This window comes from Podarcis cretensis (assembly GCF_951804945.1).
Source record: "Podarcis cretensis genome assembly, chromosome: 8".
In the NCBI taxonomy this organism is placed as follows: Eukaryota; Metazoa; Chordata; class Lepidosauria; order Squamata; family Lacertidae; genus Podarcis; species Podarcis cretensis.
Window position 1 is genome coordinate 68,399,678 of NC_137177.1, and position 7,442 is coordinate 68,407,119.

Here is a 7,442-nt window from a genome sequence, read left to right on the forward strand (position 1 = left end):
TGAAGGCGGCTTTTGTTCTCAGCCTCCAAGGCCAAAGGAAGCAGCACTTAATCCACCACAAGGCCTCGGAGAGGCCAAAGCCAGCACGGTCCTGTTTTGCCCTCTGTGTACTGAAATATTTAAAAAAATTAAGGTCTTATATAATAAATGTTCATAAATGTACCAAGCAAACACGTACATAACTGTATAAACCACATGTCTGAAGCAGCACAGGAAAACAGCCCTGAAACCATTTTGACTCCCAAACTGACCAAATGTTTTCTCTGCAAGGAGGCAGGGAGTGGGGGAGCCTCCCCATTGTCTTTTTGTTCACAAATCCTGTCTTAAGGGTATGTCTGCCTATAAATAGGGTGAGCCTGTGACCTGGCTCAGGAACTAAGTATTTGTCATTACAAAAGACTGGCCAGGCTCCCCAGGGTATCCAATCAAGTGACCATTAACAGGTCTGCCAGACAGGAGATAAACAACACACTCAGATTTCTGTTGTAGACCGCTCTTTCTGTGATGTATGTATGATGTATCTGCGGGGTGGTCTTGGACTCCAGGGCGGGCAATTTAAAAGGTCTATATAAGGGCGGGCACACCTTTGTTCTGGGTCCTCCTCCTTTCCTGCGTGTGAGGGGAGCACTCTGTTGCAACAGTTCAATAAGGATCAGGCTTACGAGCTGCTTTGCTTCTCGATATTCTCTGGTTGGCCTCTTATTTTCTCCGACTGATGGAGAACCTACAAAGGACTCCATAAGGGCTCTTGTGTCCCCCACAAGGGAATAAGGGCAGATTTTTGTTTATTACAGTACGAACCCCTCCTAGGACAAGCAGCAGGGCAGTGAGGTAATTTTAGACTCTGGGCTTAATGGTCTTAATGATAAGGGGAGGGGAGGGCAGCCATGTCTCCTGCTTTATGGGCTGTCCTCTATTTGGAAGTGTTTGAAAGGCTGCCAGAAGACAGTCTATTTCAGGTCTACCTGGCCTTTACGATACTCACCCAGACAACACCCCTTAACCAGGCACTCCCTCTTTCCCTGGCCATGCCTCTCACTGGCCTTGTTTCACAACCTCCTCGAGTGTTTTTGCCCAGCTGCGATGTGTCCTTGAACTCTTGATTCTTGGAGGTTTCTAGCAGAGGTTGGGTGGCCATCTGCCAGGAATCCGGTTGAGATTCCTGCAGGGTGGTTGACTAGATGGCTGTTGGGGTCTCTACAATCCTATGGATTTTTTAAAAAAACAACAACAACACACGAATCATAGCATTTTTTTAGAGGATCATCTAGTCCAGCCCCGTGCAATACAGGAATATGCAGCTGTCTAGGGTTGCCATATGTCTGGATTTCCCCAGACATTTTCCGGGACTTCAATGACGGAATTAGCGTCCAGGCAAGATTTTGGAAATATGGCAAAATTTCCCAGAAAAACTGAACAACTTTTTTGTGTCCAGATTTTTACTTCTTGAAATATGGCAGCCCTACAGCTGTCCGATATAGGGATCAAACCTGCAACCTTTGTGTTGTCAGCACCATGCTCTAACCAACTGAGCTATGCTACAGTTGCTACAATGATGCTACAACGAAGGGCACCAAAAAGCATTTCAGAGAGTAATCTCGACAGCTATAGAATAGGAAAGAAAAATGTGAGTGAAGCATAGAATGTCTTGTTTATTGTGTGTGTGTGTGTGTGTGTGTTTATATAGTGCAAATAAATACAATATACGGTAACATGGCAGTGCGCAACAATATAAACAATAAAATAGAAAACACCATAGAAAACAGTTTTAAAATGATCATTAAAATGACGAGTTGATTTTAAAAAATTCAATAGTTGTATAGGCCTCCTTAGATCAAAAGGTCTTCAAGAGGCGCCTGAAAATAAAAAGTGAGAGCTGCAGATATGGGACAGTATACAAATTTAATAAATATAAATAATAAAATTAAGTGAGGGTGCCTGCAAATGCTTCCTGGAATGGCGCACAGCAAATGCCTGACTCCTGGTGAGGGCCCTCTGAAGACCTGTGGCCCTCCAGATAGGGAGACATGGAGCTGCCTTATACGAAGTCTATCATTGGTTATACATTGGTCTATCTGGCTTAGTATTGTCTATAGAGACTGGCAGTGGCTCTCTGGGGTTGCAGGCAGGGGACATTCCCCATCCTACCTGGAGAAGCCGTCGGGGATTGAACCTGGGACCTTCTGCATGCAGGACAAATGCTCCACCACTGAGCTATGACCCTTCTCTTTAAATAGCGGTGTTTTTGTCTTGCTTCTGCAAATGAGGGAAGGTGGGAAATGAAACTTGGGAGAATGGAGCTCTGGCAGTTCTGCCTGCGGCAATGGTATCATTAAAGATAAAAATAGACCCCCAGGGTTGCAGCTTGGCGGCCAAGCGAGTCCTACTCCCAAGAAAGACGTTGCCCAGCCTCCTTTGCAGAGGAAACTGCTTTGTACCAGGTCAGACTGTTTCTCCGCTAAGCTCTGTATTTTCAACACTGACTTGTAGCAGCAGTCCGGGGTTTCAGGTAGGAAGCCTTTCCCAGCCTTACCTGGAGCTGCTGGGCATTGAGGATGCAAAGCAGGTGCTCTGCTCCTGTGCCTATTATGCTCCCCCTTAACAATAAAGCAATATTCTAGTCCTCATGCTTCTGGTTTAAACAGGAAACCGCCTGATGCAAACTCAGGTCGTTGGACTGTCTAGCTCAGCATGGTCTACTACTGTCAGAGGTTGGTTGGTTGGTTGGTAGCAGGGGAATGGTGAGAGGAACCAGCTGGGGTACCACCAAGGGAAGAAGGCTTTAGAGTGGTGGTGGTGGGTGTGACAACATTGAGTGGTCAAAGGGAGAAGATGGGGAAGAGGAGGTGTTGGAAGCTGAAGAGGTAATAGAGTGAAATAGTATATGAAAGTGGATTTCATGCTCTTTATTCAGCTCATAGTGGTGAGGAGAAATGGAAGTTCCCCCAGAATGTCTGCTTTATATATATTATTTACACAATGGGCCCCACGTGATTGGCTAATTCCGGGATTCTACTGTAGGCCAATCAGATCGCGGATTCACTTCCACCTGGAGCTGGATTGGGTGGCTCCTGTGGACCAATCAGACTGCTGCATTCTGGAACCTATTGTTCTAGGACCAATCAGACTGCTGCATTTTGGATCCTATTCAACTCAGTACATAACACAGAGTTAGTGAGCCGGGAGAGTCTGTGGCAAGGAGAAATCCAGACTCGTGGGCAGAATCTGATGCAGGAGAGGAGGAAGAAGGGAGACCCAGAGTCCAGCTGGTGAAGTTTCACAGGTTTCTCTCCCTTCTGCTGCAACATGCTCCCCTCTTTCCTTCTCTCCACAACAGAAGAGGCATGAAAAGGGCGGAGGAGAGGTTGGCCGCACACAGGCACAGTCTCTGATTGCGTGGGAAAAGCCCTGGTGAGGAGGCAAGGACTTTCAGTCTCAGCAACTGATTTTCATGGAGGAAGACCACCAGAATGAGCTGCTCTTGCTCATTAGGCCTGTCACTCAACCAAGTCTGTGGAGGTTGTGTTTTTGGTAATAAAATGTAACTTCGGCTTTGGACTGTGTGATTACTGACCGGCGCCCTCCTGTGATTGACACTGATTAGCGTCAGCTCTTTCCCAGCCATACCTGAAGACGGCAGGTATTGAGCCTCGGGCCATCCTCTGTGGTACTACTATGCAGTTACTGACTTTCACTTAGGTTCATGAAAGGCTTAACCAGAGGCAAAAATGAGCTCAAGTTACCATGGGAGCGACATAGCAGGCTCCCAGCAACCTTGGCCTTTTCCACCCTCCTTTACTCTCTCCCTCTCTCTGCCTTCCTGGAGAAGCCAGCAACCATGCATAGCTTCCGACTCAATTAAAATTAAATGCAGCTAAACTCCTGGGCCCCTTCATGGATCACTGCCTTGCTGTGGCGAAGGGGCTTGAATAACTCAGAGAAGCTATGAACTATGCCGAGCAGGGCATCCAAGATGGACAGGTCATAGTGGAGAGTTTTGACCTAACGTGATCCACCTGGAGGAGAAACCAGCAAGCCACTCCAGTATCCCTGCCAAGAAGACTCCATGGACAAAGGACAGATCCTGAAGCTGAGACTCCAGTACTTTGGCCACCTCATGAGAAGAGAAGACTCCCTAGAAAAGACCCTGATGTTGGGAAAGATGGAGGGCACAAGGAGAAGGGGACAACAGAAGACGAGATGGTTGGATAGTGTTCTCAAAGCTACCAGCATGAGTTTGACCAAACTGTGGGAGGCAGTGGAAGACAGGAGTGCCTGGCGTGCTCTGGTCCATGGGGTAACAAAGAGTCGGACATGACTAAATGACTAAACAACAACAACAAACTCCTGGAAGATTCACACAGCCGAGTATCTTTGCTAACATGGTCCTTTTTGAGATGAAGTCAAGTTGCTTTAAATCGATGGGAAGGAACCCTTTCCCCTTTCCTTTGCTGCTGATTGGATGAAGACATGTGCAAACCTCGTTCCTCAAACTTGGGTCCCCGGCTTTTGTTGGACTACAACTCCCATCATCCCCAGTGGTCAGGGATGATAGGAGCTGTCCAACAACTGCTGGGGACCCAAGTTTGAGAAACATATAAACCGATATGAATGTAGCCTACCTTCCCAGGGTGTTTATGAAGATGCCTGTACGTAGCATTGAGCCATGGGGGCCGGGGGAGATGCCCCCATAAATCAAGTAGAAAGAAAGAAAGAAAGAAAGAAAGAAAGAAAGAAAGAAAGAAAGTCAGAAAGATACATCAAGGACAGAATAATTGCCACACACAGGAAGATTAAGGATATAGTTTAAGTGCTTCACTGGTAGTTTCATAAACCATTTAATGTGTCAATACGAATGGAAGTTGTTAATATTGCAGTTATTGTATAAGGGATTGCTATCTTGACCAGAGTGTAATTGAAATTAATAAGATTTTGGAAAGCAGAAATAAATAAAATAATCAAACCATCAATTCTAGCACGCGCAGGGAGACAGGACACCTAAATTATATAATTTGTTATCTGAATGATTGGTATTAGAAATTGTATTATAATTTGGCATTGTTATAATGAGGCTATTATTGAACTGTAATTGAAAACTAATAAAAAATATAAACAAACAAACTTCACTGAGCAATCACTTTGCAGTTAGCTTGGTTCTGCCCCAGCCGCCAACATAAATCCTGGCTATGCTGCTATGCTCATGCACTGAGCTCTGTGTTATATAAATGCTCTGACACTTTCCCCTTTGCATGCTCTAGCATTGTTTTTCAACCCTGGTGGACATGTTCTGCCTCCACAGTCAGAGGTGGTTGGTTTCTGAATACCAGTTGCAGAAAATCATAGGAGGGGAGAGTGCTGTCGCTCTCAGGCCTCGGTCCTGTATACCTGAAGGAGCGTCTCCACCCCCATTGTTCAGCCCAGACACTGAGATCCAGCGCCGAGGGCCTTCTGGCGGTTCCCTCATTGCGAGAAGTGAGGTTACAGGGAACCAGACAGAGGGCCTTCTCGGTAGTGGCGCCTGCCCTGTGGAACGCCCTCCCTTCAGATGTGAAGGAAATAAGCAGCTATCTTAAGAGACATCTGAAGGCAGCCCTGTTTAGGGAAGTTTTTAATATTTAATGCTGTATTGTTTTTAACACTTGATTGGAAGCTGCCCAGAGTGGCTGGGGAAACTCAGCCAGATGTACCATAACTAATGTAGCTGAGTCCTAGGCCTAGATCTGACTGTAAAAGTAGTTTGACAATAGAACCAATTTTCTAGAGAGGTGGTGAGCTCCCCTTGCTGAGACCACCTGTTGGAGATGCCCAAGCATTGTGCAGGGGTGGACTAGATGGCTTTCAATGCCCCCTCCAACTCTGGGTGCCTTCAGATTTGCAAATGGGTTGCTGGGGCATTACAACTGGGTTATGAGCAATAGGCTCCTTTTTGAACCTATCAGATTTTATAAATATTATTATTATTATTATTATTATTATTATTATTATTATTTTGGATACTGCTTGCGGACTTCACATGGGTATCCGTTTGGCCACTGTAAGTACAGGATGCTGAATCAGATGGACCATCAGCCTGATGTTCTTACTCATCATATTCCCCTTGGATGCCCTTAAGAGTAGATTAGACAAATTCATGGAGGCTAAGCCTATCCGTTGCTACATTCTACCTCCACAGTAAGTGCCTCTGAAGAACAGTTGATAGGAATCACATGCAGAGAGAGGTCTGCTGCACTCGGCTCCTGCTCCTGGGCTTTGGCATCTGGTTGGCCACTGTGAGAACAGGATGCTTGGCCTGATCCAGCAGCCTCTTTGTATTTTTTTTTTAAAATAATATTTATTAAGAGTTTAAAAATTACAAAAAGAAAGAGAAAGAATTAAACAAATCAATACAATAAGATACAAAAACAGAAACAAAAACACCACATAAAACATTGAATTAACAAAACAAAACAAAAACAATTAAAAACACTTCCAATATTTTCAATCTTAACTTTCATTCACTTGTTTCATTGACTTCCTCATGCCTCCCTTTTTGTATTCCACTTCAATTAACTGTTTCAGCAATTCCTTTCCATCTTCATCTATTTTCTGTCCTGTAATTAATCTTAACATATTCTAACCTTGTTTTTTCCCTTTAATACATTAACAATCTATCTGTACCTAGTTCCTTATAACATTTCTGCCAAAGCCATATAACTTCATTCCACCATTTTTCTATAACTCATTAATTTTACAATATTGAAATATTGTAAAAATATTCCAGCAGCCTCTTTGTATGCTCAGCCATTTATCTGTGTGATCATGGGAATGGAGCCAGGGGGAAAACCTTAACACTGGATCTGTAATGGCCACATTACACTGAACATGTGAATGAGCCCCAACAGCGTGCTACCCAGGTTCAACGTTTTGACCTTGGCTGATGGATAATGATTCACCTCCTCTTGGTCCCAACACAGAACCCTTAACTTGCTCAAAGGTGCCATCTGGTGGCTTGTTCATGTTCCAGTTCCAGTACTGTATTTTCTGTTCCTTCTCTGATTCTTTAAAATTAGGCTGCAGCCGTATGTGACGCTTGTTTAAGATCTGCCACATTGAAAAAAATGAAGATCAATGGCGACTGAATCAGTCCTGCAGTGATGGAGAAGAAGGGCTTAATCCTTCCCTTTCCCCCCCTGCATCAGCTGATTAAAAACATCTCACCTCAATGGGGAATTGCTTTAAACTGTTTTAATACTGTGTTTTAATTCTGTAAGCCACCCAGAGACCTTGGGGTGAAGGGCAGGAAATAACTTGTAGCAGCAGCAGCAGCAACAACAACAATAATTCCTACGAAAAAGAAAAATGGGGTACATCTTTAATTTTGTTTTAAAAGCCTATAGGATGTATTAAACTCAGATACAGAGTAGGCCCACTGAAATTAATGAACCTAATCTAGTCATGTCCAT